This window comes from Schistocerca serialis, chromosome 2 (assembly GCF_023864345.2).
Source record: "Schistocerca serialis cubense isolate TAMUIC-IGC-003099 chromosome 2, iqSchSeri2.2, whole genome shotgun sequence".
NCBI lineage: Eukaryota > Metazoa > Arthropoda > Insecta > Orthoptera > Acrididae > Schistocerca > Schistocerca serialis.
In genome coordinates, this window is record NC_064639.1 from 228,053,299 (window position 1) to 228,078,202 (window position 24,904).

Consider the following 24,904-nt stretch of genomic DNA (forward strand, 5'->3'; position numbering starts at 1 on the left):
AAATGTGAGTTGTTGTTTCATACTTGTAGGCTGCAAGAAGGTGGTTAGAAATATTAACCCACTGACATTGCAGGAGATTGTGGAACATATGTTAGTTCAGCAAGCTGTTCTTTATTACAGAAATCAACCTGAATGAATTTACTTAACGTCAACATTTTGATCTGCTGTCATACTCAGTATGTATCTTTTTACATTATAATTTTTGTGTTACATGAAGTTAAACTGACTAGGTTTTTTTCATCACAATTTGAAATATTCTGTTTAAGCATTTGATATTTTTTTCAGGCAAAAGCACAGAAAGATAAGATGACAATACATCTCCTTTTTTTTCAGGACAATCATGAATTTTTTTGAAAGTAATACAGGACACTTATTTGCCCCAGAACTAACAATTATGAAAGGATTTATTCTGAATTAGATATTTATTTCACATGAATCAGTATGTTTTATTATTAGTTGTAGTTAAATTGGCAAAACTATGTGACAAAGAAATTGTGCTTTTACCAAAGAGTACCCACTTAAATTGTTGGGCACAAGGCACAAAGCTAGTTTATACCAGTTACCAAAGTAATATCAGATTGTAAGGTATGTTGTGCAGTATTATGCTATATTGAATTATAATGTGAATTCTTGTGAACCCTGTGTTGATCTTGGTCATATGTTGTTGAAGAATACAGACATGCTGAAGAAAATTCACAGCGCTTCTTCATCATGGAAGATACTAATAAAGTATAAACTAATCTACATTGTGTAACAAATAAAGAGAAATTTTGCATTTATTACACTTAATTAAGATTCTTTGCAGTATCAGAATTTTTTAAAAGTTCCCTGAATTTGGATCTAGAAAATATGGTCACTTTAAGAAAGAACACCATTAATTTTAAGGTAAATCACAATGCAACAGAAACTTGCAAAATATGTTTCTTACCTTGTTGTTTCTTGTGGAAACATTTCTGATTTGAACTAAATCACTTAGGAAGTCACTCTGACATCAAGTCCTATTGCCAGAAATTGAGAATAAATTGTCATTCTGAAGAAATTTAATTTTGAAAGATTATTTTTTACCATTTTGACCAGAAAATATTCTGGGCATATGTATTAATTTTCCATTATTTCCTCTGAAATAAGTAATCGGAGTGCTATTTGTCCCGACAGTTTCTTCAAATGACAGTCTGAAAGAACCTGCACCTAGGGAATATAAAAAGTACAATATGAAACATGACAAGACAGGAAATGAATGCAAAACTTAAAATGACATTTCCATAAGAAAAGATGGCCAGGTTAATATGTACCACAAACACGAAACATGTAAAATCTGACAGCAGGAATATGATTAATGATGATGCATAGTGCTGATGCATAATCTTGGAACATACTGACTATAAGATATCAATGAGAGGAGGGTAGGGGTGGGGGTGAGAGGTGGGGGCAAGGGGTGGAGGCAAAAACTGAACTGTGATGTCTAATGCACTAAGTTCATAATTTAGCAAACTATTGAGTAGGATTTGACCTATATGGATTTAGTTCCTCATCTTTGCCCAATAACACAGTTATTAAATGGAATCCGGCCCATGAAATAAAAAACAGTACTGTCATTGACTGAATTTTATTATAGTTAGAGTTTACAGGGTAATATCAAAAACACAATCTCCACATGCACTTTTCTATTACTGGTAATATATCACACTTATTACTCCTGGGTAAGCCAACTTCTTGAAAGCAATCACTTAACTAATTCCCACTTATAAATCTCTTGGTCCACTGTCCTCAGTTACATGATCTATCTATCTTTGCTGCTCCAAACTCATTATGATGATCAAAGCATTTTGACACATCTTCTTGGGTTAGTGTCACACGTGATACACCCTTGACCATTGCCAGCCATTAGTTCACAAGAGCCTCCACTAAATAATGCCTGATAATCCATACTACTTAGGATGTGCAAGAGACATGTGAAAAACTTACAGAAAATATCTAATACATAACTCGCTACCAAACTCAAAGAAGCACAAAGTCAAGGTCATGGTAGTCTGCCCAAAGATACTGTAACATTACACAATACACTAAACAAGAAATGACTGTACAAAGAGGGAATGAAGATCAGGTTTTATCATCCTGTCCACACAGCTGTAATTAGAACAAGCTCTGACAGATATGGGAAGTGGAAGGAAGTCAACTATATGTGACTTAAACAAACTGTCCTATCATTCATCTTTACCTATTAAAGGAAACTGTGGAGAGTCTGAACATGGATTATTGCCCTGGGATTTGAGCTTTGATACTCCTATGTGTGACTCGAGTACCTTACTATTTTGCCATCTCACACTGTGAAATGACATAAGAATTAAACATTACTCATTTGCATCCCATGGTGGGCATCACATATGTAGTCTCAGCCAGTGACACAAAGGGCAGTTGGTCCATGGGTGACATGGCTGCCAGATCATGTTGGGAACTAGGGGATTTGTGTGCAGGTATAGGTTCAGTCATATTCCCCTGAATGACCTTGATGCATGAGCAGCTACACAAAATGGTGTTGGAGAAATCTGACATGTTCAGTGATGAACAGATGCTGTTCATAGCCTTTTAATTTGAAGTTTTAAATTATGTATAGAGGAGCAGCACATTTTTGTGGCAGCATGAACCTAAAAGGCATGGGGCCCATAAGACAGTACTTACTAGGCATAATGGATAATGCCACACTGCCTCTAAAGTAAGTACCAGCATTTAAGTGTAACATATGAGGACATACTGGAAAGTAATGCCTCTGAATATTTTATGTGAAAACTCTTAAAACTTTTTAAATGAAACAAATGTTATTGACATTCTATGTCTCTGTTCTTCATGTCTACATATATTCAGCCCACTGCCACTAGAGGGCTCTGAATTGTAGCATGTAACATGGCAGTGTGAGACATAACTACGTGTATGTCGATGTGTGAAAAACTGTGTACTGTAATCAAGTTTTGAATTTGAAGAGTTAATCCACACAAGGAGTACCATCTACTTGAGCATGACAAGGCCAGACCAGACACAAGCACAGCAACATCTACAAAAGTCCAGTGCCTTGGGTTCACTGTCATCCTCCATATAATTCCATCTTCATCCTGTCCTATTTTCCTCTGTTTCCAAAACTTAAAGAACACCATTGAGGACTTCACTTTCATGGTGATGAGGCGGTGCAAGCAAAGGTGAGGTTATATCTCCATTAACAAATTCGAACATTCTACAGTGACAGTATACTCAACTAGTCCCTCATGGGAGAAAAGTGTTTGTTGCTATGGTGACTATGTTGAGAAATAAATAAATGAACCATGGACTTTGCCATTGGTGGGGAGGCTTGCATGCCTCAGCGATACAGATAGCCGTACCATAGGTGCAACCACAACGGAGGGGTATCTGTTGAGAGGCCAGTCAAACATGTGGTTTCTGAAGAGGGGCAGCAGCCTTTCCAGTAGTTGCAGGGGCAACAGTCTGGATGATTGACTGGTCTGGCCATGTAACACTAACCATAACGGCCTTCCTGTGCTGGTACTGTGAATGGCTGAAAGCAAGGGGAAACTACAGCTGTAATTTTTCCCGAGGACATGCAGCTTTACTGTATGGTTAAATGATGATGGCCTCCTCTTGGGTAAAATATGCCAGAGGTAAAATAGTCCCCCATTCAGATCTCCGGGCAGGGACAACTCAGGAGGACGTTATCAGGAGAAAGAAAACTGGCATTCTACAGATCGGAGCGTGGAATGTCAGATCCCTTAATCAGGCAAGTAGGTTAGAAAATTTAAAAAGGGAAATGAATAGGTTAAAGTTAGATGTAGTGGGAATTAGTGAAGTCCAGTGGCAGGAGGAACACGACTACTGGTCAGGTGAATACAGGGTTATAAATACAAAATCAGATAGGGGTAATGTAGGAGTAGGTTTAGTAATGAATAAGAAAATAGGAATGCAGTAAGCTACTAAAAACAGCATAGTGAATGCATCATTGTGGCTAAGATAGATATGAAGCCCACACCTACCACAGTAGTACAAGTTTATATGCCAACTAGCTCCACAGATGATGAAGAGACTGATGAAATGTACGAGGGCTATCCACAAAGTACATTACGTTTTGGAATTAAAAATAAATACGACGAAGGAATTTCCAAGCTCGTCCATCGCTACGATAAGTGCCTTAATCTAAATGGCAACTATGTAGAAAAGTAGTATTTAAGTGTGGCTTTCATCTGTATATAATAAAAAAAAAAAATTCCAATACTTTATTTATTTTTAATTCCAAAACGCAATGTACTTTGTGGATAGCCCTCGTATGATGAGATAAAAGAAATTATTCAGATAGTGAAGGGAGGTGAAAATTTAATAGTCATGGGTGACTGGAATTCAATAGTAGGAAAAGGGAGAGAAGGAAACGTAGTAGGTGAATATGGATTGGGGGGAAGAAACAAAAGAGGAAGCCGCCTGGCAGAATTTTGCACAGAGCATAACTTAATCAAGATAATCAAGAATCATGAAAGAAGGTTGTATACACGGAAGAAGCCTGGAGATACTAGAAGGTATCAGATGGATTATATAATGGTAAGACAGAGATTCAGGAACCAGGTTTTAAATTGTAAGACATTTTCAGGGGCAGATGTGGACTCTGACCACGGTCTATTGGTTATGAACTGTAGATTAAAACTGAAGAAACTGCAAAAAGGGGGGAATTTGAGGAGATGGGACCTGGATAAACTGAAAGAACTAGAGATTGTAGAGAGCTTCAGGGAGAGCATTAGGGAACGATTGACAAGAATGGGGGAAAGAAATACAGTAGAAGAAGAATGGGTAGCTTTGAGAGATGAAATAGTGAAGCTAGCAGAGGATCAAGTAGGTAAAAAGATGAGGGCTAATAGAAATCCTTGGGTAACAGAAGAGATATTGAATATAATTGATGAAAGGAGAAAATATAAAAATGCAGTAAATGAAGCAGGCAAAAAGGAATACAAACGTCTCAAAAATGAGATCGACAGGAAGTGCAAAATGGCTAAGCAGGGATGGCTAGAGGACAAATGTAAGGATGTAGAGGCTTATCTCACAAGGGGTAAGATAGATACTGCATATGGGAAAATTAGAGAGACCTTTGGAGAAAAGAGAACCACTTGTATGAATATCAAGAGCTCAGATGGAAACCCAGTTCTAACCAAAGAAGGGAGAGCAGAAAGGTGGAAGGAGTATATTGAGGGTCTATACAAGGGCGATGTTCTTGTGGACAATATTATAGAAATGGAATAGAATGTAGATGAAGATGAAATAGGAGATATGATACTGCGTGAAGAGTTTGACAGAGCACTGAAAGACCTAAGTCGAAACAAGGCCCCGGGAGTAGACAACATTCCATTAGAACTACTGACAGCCTTGGGAGAGCCAGGCCTAACAAAACTCTATCATCTGGTGAGCAAGATGTATGAGACAGGTGAAATACTCTCAGATTTCAAGAAGAATATAATAATTCCAATCCCAAAGAAAGCAGGTGTTGACAGATGTGAAAATTACCAAACTATCAATTTAATAAGCCATGGCTGCAAAATACTAACATGAATTCTTTACAGATGAATGGAAAAACTGGTAGAAGCTGACCACAGGGAAGATCAGTTTGGATTCCGTAGAAATGTTGGAATAAGTGAGGCAATACTGACCCTACGACTTATCTTAGAAAATAGATTAAGAAAAGGCAAACCTTTGTTTCTAGCATTTGTAGACTTAGTGAAAGCTTTTGACAATGTTGACTGGAAAACTCTCTTTCAAATTCTGAAGGTGACAGGGGTAAAATACAGGGAGAGAAAGGCTATTTACAATTTGTACAGAAACCAGATGGCAGTTATAAGAGTCGAGGGGCATGAAAGGGAAGCAGTGATTGGGAAGAGTGTGAGACAGGGTTGTAGCCTCTCCCCGATGCTATTCAATCTGTATATTGAGCAATCAGTAAAGGAAACAAAAGAAAAGTTCGGAGTAGGTATTAAAATCCATGGAGAATAAATAAAAACTTTGAGGTTCGCTGATGACGTTGTAATTCTGTTAGAGACAGCAAAGGACTTGGAAGAGCAGTTGAACGGAATGGACAGTGTCTTGAAGGGAGGATATAAGATGAACATCAACAAAAGAAAAACGAGGATAATGGAATGTAGTCGAATTAAGTCAGGTGATGCTGAGAGAATTAGATTAGGAAATGAGACACTTAAAGTAGTAAAGGAGTTTTGCTATTTGGGGAGCAAAATAACTGATGATGGTCAAAGCAGAGAGGATATAAAATGTAGACTGGCAATGGCATGGAAAGCATTTCTGAAGAAGAGAAATTTGTTAACATTGAGTATAGATTTAAGTGTCACGAAGTCGTTTCTGGAAGTATTTGTATGGAGTTTAGTCATGTATGGAAGTGAAACATGGATGATAAATAGTTTGGATAAGAAGAGAATAGAAGCTTTTGAAATGTGGTGCTACAGAAGAATGCTGAAGATTAGATGGGTAGATCACGTAACTAATGAGGAGGTATTGAATAGAATTGGAGAGAAGAGAAATTGTGGCACAACTTGACTAGAAGAAGGGATTGGTTGGTTGGGCATATTCTGAGGCATCAAGAGATCACCAATTTAGTATTAGAGGGCAGCATGGAGGGTAAAAATCATAGAGGGAGATCAAGAGATGAATACACTATACAGATTCAGAAGGATGTTGGTTGCAGTAGGTTCGGGGAGATGAAGAAGCTTGCACAGGATCGAGTAGCATGGAGAGCTACATCAAACCAGTCTCTGGACTGAAGACCACAACAACAACAAGAATGAAGATATAGAATATTAATAATGTTTATTTCATTTCATAAGCTTAAAAGGCTTTAACATAACAAATTTGGAGACAGTACTTTTCAGCACATCCCCATACATATCTTTTGCAAAAGGGGAGAGGTGTTCTGCAACTGCAGAAGATAATGTAATTTAGCACTATAACTTTTGAATTTATACATAGCAAAAAGTAAGTAAAAAAGATTAGGTTCACTTTTTACTGTGTTCCACCTTTAAGGTAAGTAGTAATTGTGGAATATCTAATATAAGTCTTCCTTCAAGGAACCTGTCTTCCACTTAGTGTCTCCTCTATGTAGTGAATGGAAATTGATCCTGTTTTGTATTGTTATAATTGTATTTAGCATTATTAGTTAACAGTTCATTTCTAATAAATGATGTCTCACCTTAGATATATGTAGCATTTGAGTACTTTGGTTCAAAATTAGTAAATGATTTCCAGATATAAGATTTTCATTTTAGTCAAAGGATATTCGTCCTTTGAGTTAAATGGTCTTCCATGTTATATGATAGATAAATGATGATTTTGATGAGACACTGTGTAATCCATTGAATCTGCAAGTAAAATAAAAGTTTAGGCCTGTTTCTTCACTATTTCCACTATTTCAAAGAAAGGAATTTTGTTCCTAATTAAAAAAAAAGGTTTTATTCATGTGTTGAATGTAGCAATATAAAATGTAATGATTACTTGTTAGCAGAAATTGAAGTGCTACATTAAACACACACACACACACACACACACACACACACACACACACACACCACAGAGGCTAGCAGTTCTTGAGCACTACCACTTCCAAGTTCATTTTCATTGTCATACTGCCTAACTTCTTCATTAGCCACAACGTCTGTGCTTTGAGAGTCAGACCTACAAATGAACCAGGGAACAACTCCCAGACAAAAGATGTGCCCCTAACTTGAGTCCAGATTCATTGATGATATCTTTACAGCCTGGACTTACAGAGAACAACAACGCCTTCACTTTCTACAGTAGTGTATTTCCTTTCCCCAACTCAAATTGTTTTGGCTGTTCTCAAAGTCAAAAGCCACCTTCCTTGATATTGGCCTGCATTTCAGTGAAATTTAAAAAGAAAATTTGATCCATGTCAGACCAGCCAATAAGTTAAAATATCTCCACAGATAAAAAGGTTGTGGTTACCTTGCTAAGTCAGATTTCAAATTTGACACTACAAGTTAACTGAGAACAATTTATCCAAGGACCCCAGCATGAAAGGCTCCATAGCAACAACATCTGCACTTTGACAGCTGCCACTCCTTCCACATCTATTGTTTCCTTCCTTATACACATTCATGGCAAACATATTTACTCTAACATCAAATCCCTGTACGAGCAGTCTCTCCTTCACTTTCCTGTCCTGCAGCAGTCCCATAGACTGTAACATAAGAAGCTGTAACCTCCCCATCCTTTATGCTTTTTACTCCCATCAATAATTAATTTTTTCTAAATGTTACTCTGTTTTCAATGCAGTTACCTATGTGGTATGTGACATTCAAATGTTTCAAATGCTTAACTGAGCTCTCTTGTACTTTAATTTATTATCGAGATTGTTATTTTGATTTTTCTGATTTCATTAGTGAGTGTAGTTTTCATTAGAGCATTATTAATTATAAGATGTGACTAACTGAAGTTACAATAACAATATTTAGTGCAAAAACATTTTGAACTAATTGACAGAATCTGAAGTACTGATCCATTCTTTCAAAACCAGTCACTCCACTCAATGTCTGAGTACATATTTTGATTTACTTGAAACTAATTAACTTGAAAGATATTTGTAATTTAAGTTTGGGATGAGCTATATGTACTATTATCTCCTGTGCCATGCTATTTGTTAGGTTCCTGAGGTAGCTTTTATACTTGATCGAATGACACCCTTCATTAAGCCGTTAATAACTAACTAAAATGTGTTAAAATTCATATAAAGTATTATAAATTTAAATATGGCTGCCATACTTGTAGTTAGGGTATTCCCAATGTGGATGGGTAAGGTGGTTTTATGTATTTTGATAATTAATTGATCTTTAGCATATTTTACGTACCACCTTACTGTCTCAGTATAAAGTTCACTCAGGATTAAAAAAAAAAAAAAAATAAAAAAAAAAAATAAATAATAATAATAATAATAATAATAATAATAATCGAACCTAGTAATTTTTTAAAACATTATGCAAATTCTAAAATCAGCATATATCTTTATGCTAGTCTTTATAAGATCGACTCCACCCCAGAATCACCAGTCTGCACTGCAACAACACTCAGGTAACACTATATCAGTTTGCATGCAGTTAGTCTCGGCTCAGGTATAGCAACAATAACCTTCGAGTGCAGCTAGGCCATTAAAAGTCTTGGGAGAGCTAGTAACAGTGTTAACATCTTGTGTTAGATTGTCAACTTCCTACATGACAAAACAGTGTGCTTGGAAATCTGTTTCAATATGGTGGCCAATGCAAAAGTATGCCGTGCATCTCCTCGGAAAAATGTAAATATTACCAGTAAAAAGAAATCATCTGTGGTGTGTGTACTGTAAGACCTTCAGTACACACACCATCAGATTATTTAACTTGTCGCTCTAACGAAGTAGGCGAGTGTCAGCAATAAGTCTCTTGGTCTTATCATGGCGTGTTTATCTTCTGCCGTTAGGTCAGACGATAGAAATGCCACTTGCACGCTTCAAGTAGCAGGTTGACGGTGACCAACTTTAAACAGAACTTGATTAATTTTCACACACATTTATTAAAATAATAAAAAATATAGACATTACGTAACTTGATTCTGGATGCTGTTTACAATTGACAATCTGAAGTTCCTTTGGTCTTGGTACGTTAATCTTATTCTCACGTATCTCTGATACTTGACAAAGTGTCTAGTCATTTATCTTCATGGCTATGTACAGGAATATGGTAATCTTATTAGGCGCAGACTGAAACTTGACTGCAGACTAATGAAGACTGACTGATCGGAGGTCTGTACACTCGTTATAATACCACGTGCGATCAGGTATCACTGCGCGAGTGTGATCCACGAGGAGAAAAGGTTCTGTGTTAGCAGCAATCTCATTGGCTGTGTGACATATTAATACGCTGATCGGCGGAAGCAGAATTTGGTCCGTCTCTAAGACAGCACCATCTCGTAGTGCGGAGACGGACGAGCGCTGCGCCTGCGCTGTTGTGCTTAGCGGGGCGCGCTCTATTGGAAAAGTTGTGTACGCACTGACTATGCGGAACTATGTACACATCATCATTTGAAAATTGTAAGCACAAAATATCCAAACTACACAAATGAGTATCCAGTCTACAGTTTATTATCAGTTCACTACATATGAAAATTACTAAACTTCAACCACCAAAATGAGAATCGCTGACAAAGAAAAGTGTGCTGAAAATTCCTTCAGAAATGTCCACCTTTCCTGATGAGTGGTCTAAAGTGTTCAAGAACAAAGTTTAAAAAGTGTAGCAGAAAGAAAACAGTATTATGAAGATTAAAATCAAGGATCCAGAAGCACTAATACATCACTGTGAACAAGGTGCAGTGAAAAATCCTTAAACACATTTCATGTGAAAACTCATGGTCTGTTAGGCCTCAAACAACTGCTACAGAAGGTGAAAGAGTGCTTAATTTGAGTGACAGTTATGGCAGAATCTGTGAGAAAATTAGGTAAAAAATTCAGTGTGCAAAGTATTATGAAACCAGGTGTGCCATTAAGGAAGTTGTGAAACACGTGGACAAATTAACTGATAACTTCTCCGTTAATGATAAATTAATCAGTATTGGTGGCACAAATGACACTGAAAAACTTCTGGAAGAATTTTGGAAGAACATTATAGATTCTTTGTAATAAACAAGGTGAGCCACTAACTATTTCCACCAAGAATAATTCCGAAAGGGTGATAGGAACTGAAAAGTTTGTGGGACAAATGTTGCATGGGACAATGGGGGGCCATAATATGATGTTGGTTTTTTGTTGCTAGGTGGGGTCGGGTCAGAGATATGAAGGACAGCGGTTTTTTTTTTTTTTTTTTTTTTTTGGGATGCGATAGTTTAGTGCTTATTTTCTGTTAGCAGCTATTGAGATGAATCCAGTGATGTAAGATGACTGAAGGTAAATGAAGGTCAAAAAGATTGCATGAACATCCATTTTCAGGTGTTTGAAGTGATGACCATTGGTATCAATGCAGTCCTGCAATATTCTTATCATGGACTGAGTGGTATTCCTTATCACATGGGCACTTATTGAAGCACATGCTCTGACAACTCTCTCTTGCATATCTTCAGGTGTAGTTGGAAAGCCTTTATAAACAATGTCTTTTACGAATCCCCACAAGAAAAAATCCAGAGGCATCAAGTTTGGCTAAGAAGCCAGCCACAACACATCTCATCTGTGTCCAATCCAACAATTTGGGAGTTGTCTCTGCAACTCATTTCTAGCCATCAGTGAAAAATGTACCAGACACCCATTGTGTTGATACCACTTTCTGCTCCTTGTTCCTAAAGGTATTTCTTCCAATAACAGACCTAATGTTTCCTGCAGGAATGTGGTGTACTTCCTACCATTAAGATGAAATAGGGGCCTATAATTCTGTCCTCCAGAAACTCCCCCTCTCCCCCTTACATTCACCAACCACAGTTTTTGGTGTGCAACTTGCCGCAGCCAACATGTATTTTCAGTTGCCCAATGATGCATGTTATGCAAATTAACATTTCCATGGCTCATGAATGTAGCCTCTTCAGTAAATAAAATGAAATGAATAAATGAAGTTGAGCCCATCGGCAATGCATACAGTCCATACCAGTTAATTCTTGGTGGAGACTGATACAGTAAGGACGATATTTATGGTGCTGCAGAACACGAACATGCCAGATTCCCATGTGATCTGACACGAACTAACACAAGGATCTTGAACCACAGTGGCAAGAGTACCAATTACCATTTCCTCGTTAGTAACTTTCCTTTGCCGGATATGTTTCTGATGTGTTAAAGATCCAGTTGTTCTCAATTTATCATAAGCATATTTAAATGTACAATATGTAGGGTGAGTAAGTTGAGGATATCTTTCAGCGTATGTCTCTAGCTCTCACTGAATTTCGTTGGCATTCTCCGTAAATGAGAAGCATATCAACCCGTTCTTCAGAGTAATACATCATTAACATTTGCTTGATTTGACAATACTAGTCTTACCATTAATATTAGTATTGTATTGTGAAACCACTGAATGGTGTTTACATGTCAATGGCACGTTAGATGGATATGCCATATTCGGAGAGTATTTACTATTTGCACAATAAACAAGAGAGAATTGTCAGAGCATGTGCTTTGATAAGTGTTGAGGTGATAAGTGATAAGGAATACCACTCAATGCATGATAAGAAGATTGCAGCACTGCATTGATACCAATGGTCATCACTTTAAACACCTTCTGTAAATGGACATTCATGCCACCTTTTTGACCTTCGTTGACCTTCAAAGACCTTACTGTTACACATTATTGGATTTGTCTCGATAGCCACTATCAGAAAATAAGTACCAAACTATAGCATACCATTTTAAAAAAAGTTGACCTTCATATCTCTGACGTGACCCCACCTAGCAACAAAAGACCAACGTCATATTATGGCCCCTGTTGTCCCAGGCAACATTTGTCCCAAAAACTTTTCAGCTACTATCATACTTTCAGAGTTATTCTAGGTGGCAATAGTTAGTGACTCAACCTGTATGCTTAAATTCATGTGCAAAATGAATGTTATAATTCATCCAATACTGCTTTGACATGACACACAAAGTCTAATAAAAAAAATCAGATCTGTAAATCGTATTAAGTTATAAAAAATCAACACTGCCACAGGCATATGTAGGAAGACATTATCTGTGAATTTCGAGATTGAAAATGTCAAGCCATCAAATGCAGCAACAAGGCAGTCGTTAATGGACAGATGGGTGAAAAATGACAGAAAAAACTGGAAATTTGGAACATTTGAACAGAAGAAAGGCAGGAACCCACATATGGTGAACCAACAAGCCATACACCAAACATCATTAATGCCATCCCTGGGAAACATGAGGATTTTTTTCCCACTAAATACTCTAGCTCAAATAGTGGGGTAAGTGGTCAAGCAAGAAATTATTTACTCTCTGTACCTAATTTTAAATTACTCCATCAAAATGTTCACTCACTCTCAAATAAACTGAATGAAATAGAAATAATATTAAATGACATAAATGATATTTATGTCCTATGCTTTACAGGGCAAACCTACGTTTCTAGCATTTGTAGACTTAGAGAAAGCTTTTGACAATGTTGACTGGAATACTCTCTTTCAAATTCTAAAGGTGGCAGGGGTAAAATACTGGGAGCGAAAGGCTATTTACAATTTGTACAGAAACCAGATGGCAGTTATAAGAGTCGAGGGACATGAAAGGGAAGCAGTGGTTGGGAAGGGAGTGAGACAGGGTTGTAGCCTATCCCCTATGTTATTCAATCTGTATACAGAGCAAGCAGTAAAGATAACAAAAGAAAAATTCGGAGTAGGAATTAAAATCCATGGAGAAGAAATAAAAACTTTGAGGTTCGCCGATGACATTGTAATTCTGTCAGAGACAGCAAAGGACTTGGAAGAGCAGTTGAATGGAATGGACAGTGTCTTGAAAGGAGGATATAAGATGAACATCAACAAAAGCAAAACAAGGATAATGGAATGTAGTCTAATTAAGTCGGGTGATGCTGAGGGAATTAGATTAGGAAATGAGGCACTTAAAGTAGTAAAGGAGTTTTGCTATTTGGGGAGCAAAATAACTGATGATGGTCGAAGTAGAGAGGATATAAAATGTAGGCTGGCAATGGCAAGGAAAGCGTTTCTGAAGAAGAGAAATTTGTTAACACCCAGTATTGATTTAAGTGTCAGGAAGTCATTTCTGAAAGTATTCGTATGGAGTGTAGCCATGTATGGAAGTGAAACATGGACGATAAATAGTTTGGACAAGAAGAGAATAGAAGCTTTCGAAATGTGGTGCTACAGAAGAATGCTGAAGATTAGATGGGTAGATCACATAACTAATGAGGAAGTATTGAATAGGATTGGGGAGAAGAGAAGTTTGTGGCACAACTTGACCAGAAGAAGGGATCGGTTGGTAGGACATGTTCTGAGGCATCAAGGGATCACCAATTTAGTATTGGAGGGCAGCGTGGAGGGTAAAAATCGTAGAGGGAGACCAAGAGATGAATACACTAAGCAGATTCAGAAGGATGTAGGTTGCAGTAGGTACTGGGAGATGAAAAAGCTTGCACAGGATAGAGTAGCATGGAGAGCTGCATCAAACCAGTCTCAGGACTGAAGACCACAACAACAACAACAACAACAACAATGCTTTACAGCACACTGGTTCAAACAAGATGTGTTAGAGCAAACATAGATCCCTCAGTTCAAACTTGGATGCATGTTCTGTATGAAAATATCAAGTCATGGAGGTACCTGTGTATATGTTAGAGAAAATATTGAATTCAATAGTGTAACTTAGCACCATAAACTGTTGAAGAAGATATAGAACTATCTACAGCTGAACTACCAAGGAAAAATACAGTTATTATTTGTGTGTAAAGGTCACCAGACGGAGACAAAAAAGTATTTTACAATCATGTGGAGGAATTCTTGGAAGAAATTCACACTCCCAAGAAAAATGTAATTATATGTTGTGATTTTAATATTGATTTCTCAAAATCCAATAAAGTAAGAGGTGACATTATAAATCTACTACAATTTTTCAAGATCAGTGCAATGGTAACTGAATCAACTAGAGAAACACCAAGCTCTGCACTATTATTGATCAGACCTTGATAAATACATGCAAATATGCCTATAACATACAAATTGTAAACACAAGTTTTAGTGATCATAGTGCTCAAATTCTTGCAGTGAATATTTCAGGACACTCAATTCCCAGTAGTATACAACACACTGCAAGGAATTGCAGTACAAAAAATGTGGAATATTTTTGTTCTCTCCTAAAGGGTGAAAGTTGGAAAGATGTATATGGCTGTAATGATAAAAATAAGAAATATGATAAGTTTATGGCTACATTCAAACATTTTTTTGAAATGGCTTTTCCCAAGAAAATAACTACATTTAACTCTACTCAAGAAACAAACAAGTGGATTACAAAAGGGATAAGGATATCATGTCAAAATAAAAGGAGACTGTATGAGAACTCCAAGCAAAATACTAATCCTAATTTTATTACATATTTCAAAAGATACATAAGAATACTAACACGAGTTATTTCAAAAGCAAAAGAACAAGAAAATGGCAAAATATTGTGTAATTCCAAAAACAAAATATTGTGTAATTCCAAAAACAAAATATTGTGTAATTCCAAAAACAAAACTAAAGCAACCTGGCAAATTGTAAGGAAAGAAATGGGCACCAGGTAGGTTAATCACAGTAATATAGAGCTGATTATAAGTAAAAATAAACTAACTGACCCCAAAAATGTGGCTGGTGCTTTCAACAATTATTTCTCTGATATAGCACGGCAGTTAATAAATACACATCTTGACAAAAAGCCACTGAATCTCTCAGTTCAAAAAATTCATCCAAAGACATTATTCATGTATCCAGCAACATCTGAGGAACTATCAAGAATCTTAAAAGAATTATCTAATAGATATTCAACGGGTGTTGATGAGATACCAAATGCTATTATCAAAGTTAGTGCAACATTTATTGTGGGACCACTAACAGGCATAGTAAATTCAATTTTTGAGAGTGGTGTGTTTCCAAATAATCTAAAAACTGCAAAAGGAACACCTTTGCATAAGGAGGGTGCAAAAATTGATATTGCTAATTATAGGCCAGTTTCAGTATTTCAGGCTTCAACAAAATTATGGAAAAAAATGTTCAAAGAGATAGAGGGGCTGGCCAGTACTTACCTCAGCTCAGTACAGCCGATAGATACACATAAAACAGAACTGAAAATTTACATTCCTAGCTTTCGGAACTTTGTTCCTTCATCAGGGAGGAGAGAGGGGAAAAAAGGGAAGAAGGGAAAGTGGATTCAGTTACTCACAACCCAGGTTATGAAGCAACAGGGAAAGGTAAACAGGGAGGGTAGCAAGGATGGAGGCATGGTTGTCAGAGGGAAGCCAAAGATATTCTACTGTAAGTACTGTGCCAGCTTCAAACCAAAGAGGATGCATACAGAAGTAAAGAGGTATATAGTATACAGTTGGAGGCCCATGTGGAAAACTCCCTTTTTACACAGTTGAGTGTTTGTACATATAACATGCAGGTTTGCATTTTTCCTGGTGTTGTGTTCATATATTTCATTATTTTTTACGACTCTGGGGTCAGTTGGCACTATGTGTTTTCTGAAGAATTTTAGAGTCTCAAGAATGTAGAGGCAAGGCAGTGTAAGGATTGCCAACTTTCTGAAGATGGGTTTGCAGGAGTCTCTGGGTTTGCTCCCAGTAATAATCCTCATTGCTCTCTTCTGGATTCTGAATGTGCTCAGAGCAGTTGGAGCATTTCCCCAGAATATTACACCATATTTTAGGTGGGCTTGTATGTAAGCATAGTATGCACTGGTTAATGTTTTCAGGCTAGCACACATTTTCAGTACACTCAATGCATAACAGCCAGTACAAATCCTGGCATTTGCCTTCCCTGTATGTGTATTCCATTTCAGGTTATCTTGAACCCACAGACCTAGGAATTTGAAAACAGTGTTGGTATCTATTGACTGGTTATTTATAGTGACAGATGGCTGAGAGGAATTTGCATTTTGTGTTGTGTGGAAGTTCATGGAAGCTGTCTTTTTGGTGTTGATAGTTAATCTGTTGATTTTTGCCCAGTTGCTGAGTTGATCAGTAGCCAAGTTCACAGCTTTTTGCACAGCCTCTGTATTCTCCCCTTTGAGGAGTACAGTTGTGTCATCAGCAAATATCATTGTTTTGTGTGCATCAACATTCAGGCTCAAATCATTAATATACAGGAGGAAAAGTAGGGGTCCCAATACTGAGCCCTGTGGAACACCTTGCTGTACAGTTTTATTACTTGATAGTATTTCGGTTATTGAGTTGCTTTGTCTATTAGTATATTTCATGCTGACTCTCTGCATCCGATTGGTTAGGAATGTAGCAATCCAGTTGTTTGCAATTCCTCTGATACCGTAGTGTTCTAATTTTTCAGAATAGGAAAAGAAGAATTCTGCTTCTAGGTAGCAGTCATGGGAGGGATGTAGGCCAGCAGCTTCAGGAGAAATTAGGTCTAGGGTACCAGGTCACAGGTTTTGTGAAACTAAGTGGTAGCCTTAGACAGGTGACAGAAAACTTAGGTCAGCTATGCAGGGACTTAGAGAAGGGAGATCAGATAATTACAGTTGGGGGAACAGGAAACAGCCTGGCTATGAATCCAAGATATAGTATTAGGAGTGACCTGGATAAAATAGGAGCAGAAACTGGGCACACAAATGTGGGATTTGTGGAGCTCTTTCAGTGCCATGATCGGCCTTGGGTAAACACCGCTGTAAGGCATGTTAACACTGAGCTGAACGGGATGCTCCAGACACTGGCAAAATCTCACATAAGTGGGTATAATTTAGCATCTTACACTTTCAGATAAAGCACAGATAAAGGAGGAGTTGCCATTTACACAAAACAAGAGTATAAATACGATGCTTACTTCTGTAAGTTAATTTTGTGTCTATCAGCACTTTGAAGTTTGTGAATGTGAACTACAGCTAGATAATGTAACGTTGATATTAGCAACAGTGTACAGGTCCCCATTAGGAGACTGGGAGCTATTCATGAAAAAAGTGTGCTCCCTATTATGATGTCTGTCAGACAAAAAGAAGAAGTTTTTAATCTGCAGTGATTTCAATGTAAACTTTCTCAGCAATTCTGATGGGAAAAGTGAACTAGAAGTGTTGTTAATGACATACAGCTTAGAATCAGTGATCAATTTCCCTACACATAAAGCTCAAGATGTAGCACTTTAATAGATAATGTATTTGTACAGCAACAGGATGTAAATCTAATACATGCTTTCCCTGCAATAAATGGATTATCAGACCATGATGCACAATTGATTAACTTACAAAACCTAGCAAGATTTACAGTTCAGAAACCATTAAGTAAAAGTGAAAGGGTGCTCAACCTGGTGTCTATAGAGCACTTCAGAGAAAGTTTAAGAAATGTTAATTGGGGAGATGTGTATAATGAGCCAAATGCTAATGATAAATGCAACATATTTCTTGATAAATTTATATCCCTTTTTAAACATTGTTGCCCAAAACCAATAACTGAAATTGACACCGAACATTTTTCAAAGAGACCTTGGATTGCTACAGGTATTAAAGTATCTTCAGAAAGAAAAAGAAAACTGTATGACACAACAAGAATTGGTAAAGATCTAGAAGTAATTTTACACCATAAAAATTATTGTAACATACTGAGAAAAGTTGTCAGAAAATCAAGAAATAAGTATGTTAGAGATGAAATTAACAACATGGGCAATAAAATGAAATCAATATGGAACGTTGGTAGAAGAGAGGCAGGAAAAGTAACCACTGGGGTAGGTAGTATTACTATTAAAGAGAATGAGACCAACTTAACCAACAGTACAGAAATAGCTAATGTATTTAACAACCATTTCTTAACACTCTGGAGCCTAACAGATTGGCAATCCAGTTAATACCCAGATCCTGAAGAAATTTGCTACAATTTACAATTTTTTGATAAATTTACTAATACACTTATCTCTTTAGGCAGTATATCAGCTTAACCTTCCATCCTCCCTCTTTATGAATATGTGTATGTTTAGCACAAATAAATTACACAGGGATTTGTAGATATTACTCTAAAGATACTGTTTTTCAGCATTTTTATTTTTCCCCAAAGTGGACAAAATTTTTATAATTCGTAGGGAGTGGTAGGCTATTGATTTAAAATCACTTGTCAGCAGGAATACTAAATGCTTCACTTATAGGTGTAGTGTTTTATTGTGAAATTTTTTTTCTCATTTTTACAAATTAGAGAACTTCACTCAGGTATGAAATCTTTCAACACACTTGTCAAACACAAAGGCCTGTGTTACTGGCCTACAGAAATATCTGGTCTCTTTCCTCACTACCTTTCATGCAGCTTTCCCTTGCTCCCAAAAGACCTTGCACCTTTTAGCTGGGTTTGTTTTCTTTCCTGTTGGTTGCAGTTTCTCAGGAAAATGACGTGCTGTGAGTCTGTTTGCACTTGCAACTCCAGATGCTAAATGTGTCTGTTTATTTAGTACCACTCTTCCTTTTTGGACCAATTGCTTTGCTAATTTACAGATAAAATCTGGTAATGCACACTTTTTTCATAGTTTATTATTGTAAATAATGTTGGCATTCATAACTGCCCTCACAAAAATATGGAAGAAAATATGTTTGCACCATTTTACAGTCTTTTTCTGGAAGGGATAGTAACTCATCAGCTGGTCTCTTATGTCAACACCTGTTTTAGACAAATTGTAGTCTAGTACAATGTCTGGATTTACTACCTCAACATATCCTCTCCTGGATTTTATGCTGACATCCAAAGCAGTCATCTTATGATGTGCTGACAACATGAGTACATCGCGTTTGTCTTTCCATTTGAAGCAGAAAAGGTGTCTTTTGCAATGAAATGTCATTTCTCCTTTCACTAGTTTTTGATTTATTAGGTCTCTAGGCAAACCTCTCCTGTTTTTCGTCACAGTTCCAACTCCCAATGTATTTCTTTTCCACAGTTATTCAAGGACTGCAGGACTTGTATAAAATCTATCCATGTATACCACATGTCCTTTTCCCAAGTAAGAGGAACATAGCCTAAGCAGTAGGGATTTGATAGAATTGTCAACATTTCCTTTTATCCCATATTTCTCTGGTTTGTCTTTCATATGAACATGGAATCCAATTCGTCCTTGGAAAGGACATATTGCTTCATCCACAGTCAGATTTTGTGATGGATAAGAGACTTTGCTGCATCTTTCTGTGAAAACGTCCCAGATAGGTCTTACTTTATGCAGAGAGTCATGGCCTGGTTCTTGTCGAGGTATCCACAGGGCATTATTGTTCACATGCAGCATCCTAAATATGGCAAAAAATCTGTTTCATGACATTAGCTTAGGAACAAATGATGAAGCAAGCATTGGGTCTTCAGACCAATAATCCGTAAGTTTAGGTTTCCTTACAACACACATATACAAAAAGATTGCAAAAACTTGATATACTTCATGTATCCTCACTGCTCTCAATTCCTTCCACAAAGATTTTGGTTTGATTCTGTTCTGACGTTGAAGTTTGGAAATAGTATCAGTAGCATATATATTTGCCTCTGAATTTACTTTTAGAAACATTCTGTGATCAAAAAATTGCAACAAACAGTCTAGTTCTGTTGATAATGTATCAACAGGAACCTGAATTCCACTCATTTCTTCAGAGGTAATTCAGGGAGTGTATCAAAATGACACCATTCATTATGAAGGGCAGGCTCTTGAACTGAATGACAAATCTGACTAATAGAAACTTGTGCATTAGCTTCTCACTACCATCGTTTCTATCAGCTGCATAGGTTTCACTCTCCAGCTCATGTGAGTCATTGTCATCTTCTGAAAAATCGCCGATATCTTCCGAAAGATTGTCAAGTTCTGAGTCATTGTTCATGTGTTCTTCAATCTCTAAGTTTGACAAGCAATCTCTTTTAGCCATATTCAGTATTTATATGTTTCTACACATGGGAAGTTTGAACACCATAGCACAACATGGCAGCTGACCTCGAACAAAACAACATTCAACAATATTCCAGGCGTGTGCGCAGTTCACGTAACACTGGTACCATTCACGAGAGACTGGCATATGCTAGCCAGTATTTGATCATGTGAACTATGACATTATTGTACAGAAATTACAATTCTAGCATATAAATGGAACAGTATATGAATGGTTTAAGACATATCTACAGAACAGGAAGCAAAAAGTTTCTTTATATGGTTTAAGTGATTTAAGGAAGTTTGTCACCTCATCTAACTGGGGTGAAATTGCATTAGGTGATCCACAAGATTAAATCATGGGTCCCCTTCTGTTCTTGATATATGTGAGTGACCTCCCTTCTTATCTGAAACAATCAGCTAAACTGACACTGTTTATTGATGATACAAGCATCATTATTAATCCAGTAAAAGAAACTCCAATTGAAAATGATACAAAAATAATGTCTTTGGAAAAGTTATTTAATTGGTTTTCTGCAAATGGGCTTGCTATGAACTTTGAAACAACACAGTACATCCAGTTTCCTGCTGCAAGGAGTACTGTTCCTTCAATAAATATAACACATCAACAGAAGTCAGTGGTCAGCGTATGGCATATTAAGTTTTTGGATGTAAATATAGATGAGAACCTTAATTGAAAAATTCATATTTTGGGTCTCCTAAAGTAAGTAGGTTCAACAACTTTAGCAATCAGAATAATTGCCAATTTTGGGGATACAGAAATTAGTAAGCTAAGATACTTTGCATACGTTCACTCTCTGACATCATACAGAGTAATATTTAGGGGTAACTCAACACTTAGGCAAAAATATTCACTGCTGGAAAGAAAGTGGTTAGAATGATGTGTGGGGCTCATAGCTGCACATCTTGTAGAAGGTTAGGAATTCTTACAACAGCATCACAGTACATTTACTCAGTAACAAAATTTGTTCTCAACAACATGGACCAATTTAAAAACAACAGTAACATTCATGATTATACTACCAGATGAAAGAAAGACTTACACTATCCACTACTTAACCTATCTTTGACACAGAAAGGGGTAAAATATGCTGCTGTAAAACTTTTTGATAAATTACCAGATGAAATAAAAGTCTGATGGACATCAGTAATAGTTTCAAAAATAAATTGAAATCATATCTAACAAAAATCAAATAATGAAAAATCCAGGATGGACTGTAACAATATTATGAAAAGGAAAATTGCTACTTGCCATATGGCGGAAATGCTGCGTCGCAGATAGGCACAACAAAAAGACTGTCACAAATAAACCTTTCAGCCAGTAAGGCATTCATCAAAAATAGACTACACACACACACACACACACACACACACACACACACACACACACAAATGCAGCTCACACACACAAGAATGTAGTCTCGGGCAACTGAGGCCACACTGTGAGCAGCAGCACCAGTGCATGATGGGAGTGGCAACTGAGTGGTGGTAAGGAGGAGGCTGGGGTGAGGGCAGGGGAGGGATAGTAGGGTAGAGGTGGCAGACAGTGAAGTGCTGCAGGTTAGACAGAAGACAGGTGTGAGTTGGGGAGGGGGTGGGGGGGGGCAGCAGAAAAGGAGAGAAATAAAAAGACCGGGTGTGGTGGTGGAATAGAGGACTGTGTAGTGCTGGAATGGGGACAGGGAACGGGCTGGATGGGTGAAGACAATGACTAATGACGGTTGAGGCCGAGGTTTATGGGAACGTAGGATATATTGCAAGGAAAGTTCCCACCTGCGCAATTCAGAAAAGCTGGTGTTGGTGGGAAGGATCCATGTGGCACAGGCTGTGAAGCAGTCAGTCATGTTTCGCAGCATGCTCAGCAACAGGGTGGCCCACTTGTTTCTTGGCCACAGTTTGTCAGTGGCCATTCATACGGACACACAGCTTGTTGGTTTTCATGCCCACATAGAATGCAGTGCAGTGGTTGCAAAAAAAAGAGCTCTGAGCACTATGGGACTTAACTTCTAAGGTCATCAGTCCCCTAGAACTTAGAACTACATAAACCTAAGTAACCTAAGGACATCACACACATCCATGCCTGAGGCAGGATTCAAACCTGTGACTATAGGGGTCGCGTGGTTCCAGACTGTAGTGTCTAGAACTGCTCGGCCATCCCGGCCGGTGCAGTGGTTGCAGCTTAGCTGGTAGATCACATGACTGGTTTCACAGGTAGTCTTCCTTTCATGAGACAGGCGATGTTTGTGACTGAACTGGAGTAAGCAGTGGTGAAAGAATGGGGACAGGTCTTGCATCTAGGTCTATTACTGGGGTATGAGCCATGAGGCAAGGGTTTGGGATCAGGTGTTGTGTAGGGATGGATAAGTATATTGTGTAGGTTTAGCAGACGGCGGAATACCATTGTGGGAGGGGTGGGAAAGATAGTGGGCAGGACATTTCTCATTTTGGGGGGGTCAACAAGAGGTAGTCGAAATCCTAGCAGAGAATGTAATTCAGTTGCTCCAGTCCAGGGTGATACTGAGTTACAGGGGAAATGCTCCCCTGTGGCTGGTTGGTGGGACTTTGGGAGATGGTGGGAGACTGGAAAGATAAGACATGGGAGATTTAATTTTGTACAAGGTTGGGAGGATAATTACAGTCTGTGAAGGCTTCAGTGGGACCCTCAGTATATTTCAAGAGGGACCGCTGATCACTGCACATGCGACGACCGCAGGTGGCTACGCTGTGTGGAAGGGACTTCTTGGTATGGAATGGGGGGCAGCTGTCAACTGGAGGTATTGCTGGTGGTTAGTAGGTTTGATATGGGTGGAGGTTCTGATGTAGCCTTCTTTGAGGTGGAGGTCAACATCTAGGTAGGTGGCTTGTTGGGTTGAGAAGGACCAGGTGAAGCAAATGAGGGAGGAGTTGTTGAGGTTCTGGAGGAATGTGGATAGGGTGTCCTCACCCTCAATCCAGACTGCAAAGATTTTTTCAGTGAATCTGAACCAGGTGAGGGATTTAGAATTCTGGGTGTTTAGGAAGGATTCCTCTAGATGGTCCATGAACAGGTTGGCATAGGATGTTGCCAAGCTGGTGCCCATAGCCATGTCCCGGATTTGTTTGTAGGTAATGCCTTCAAAGGAGGAGTAATTGTGGGTGAGGATATAATTGATCATGGTGACCAGGAAGGAGGTTGTTGGTTTGGAATCTGTTGAGCATTGGGAAAGGTAGTATTCAATAGTGATAAGGCCATGAGCATTAGGGATGTTAACGTGAAGGTAGGTCACATCAATAGCGACGAGCAGGACAACATATGGTAAAGGGACTGGAATCGTGGAGAGCCGGAGGAGAAAATGGTTGGTATCTTTTATATAAAAGGGTAGGTTCCGGGGAATAGGTTGAAGGTGTTGGTCTGTGAGAGCAGACATCTGTCAGTGGGGGCACAGTAACTGGCCACAATGGGGTGTCCTAGGTGGTTGGGTTTATGGACTTTAGGAAGCATGCAGAAGGTAGGAATGCGGGGAGTGGTAGGGGTGAGCAAAGAGATGGACTTTGGGGAGAGGTTCTGGGATGGGCCTAAGGATTTGAGGAATGACTGGAGGTCCTGCAGGATTTCTGGAATGGGGTCACTGTGGCAAGGTTTGTAGGTGGAAGTATCTGAAAGCTGGTGGGTCCACAGATGGATTATAAGGTCGGGATCAGTTTTTAGATGGTGGACTGTGGTTCTTTCTGCGGATGTAAGGTTATTTTGCATGTTGAGGGATTTGGGGAATGATGGTGAGGCAAGATTTGAGGTTAAAAAATTCTGAAAAGTTAACATGGGCTGATTCGGGGGCAGTGGTGGTGGATCATGGTTGGATGGAGAAGTGAACTGAGTTAGGCAGGCTTCAACATTGGCCTTTGGTTGTGTCTGGTTGATAGTGGTGGTGGTGAAAAAGTTTTTCCACCGTAGGGACCAGGAGAAGGAGAGAAGGTCTTTAACAAGTCCTGCAAGATTGAATTTGGGATTGAGGCGGTGAGGCCTTTGGAAAGGACTGATATTTCTGTGGGGCTAAGGATTCTGGAAGAAAGGTTCATGACTGTGTTATGGGTCTGTTTAGGTTTCGGATTTGGTGTGGTGATGGGAGTGAGTTTTGGAGAGTGGGGTAAGTGTAATAGGTGTGCAAGACAAGGTTTGTCTGCCAGGGGAGGGGGGGGGCATGGGGGAGGTTTGAGGTTTGGAGGTTGTTGTAGAGGTGGTAGACAGTGGCACTCCAAAGCAGGAGTAGGAACTGAGCAGGGTGGAGAGCTTGTTGAGGTGACGTTGTGCAAATTGCTCTAGTTCCTCAAGGGCAAGAGTTTCAAT

The 24,904-nt window shown here is 38.4% G+C and overlaps 1 protein-coding gene across 2 annotated transcripts in view; it reads right to left on the reverse strand.

Moving 5' to 3' along the window:
- LOC126456980 (uncharacterized) overlaps positions 1–24,904 on the reverse strand; it is a 334,582-nt gene that overhangs the window by 3,401 nt on the left and 306,277 nt on the right. The window contains exons 13-14 of one of the 2 annotated variants that reach the window (XM_050092934.1): positions 7,214–7,382; positions 929–1,188 (exon numbers count right to left, since the gene is read on the reverse strand). The gene's annotated coding sequence lies outside the window, so the exon portion shown is untranslated. The remainder of the gene's footprint in view (positions 1–928; positions 1,189–7,213; positions 7,383–24,904) is intronic. The other variant, XM_050092935.1, reaches the window with a different exon arrangement.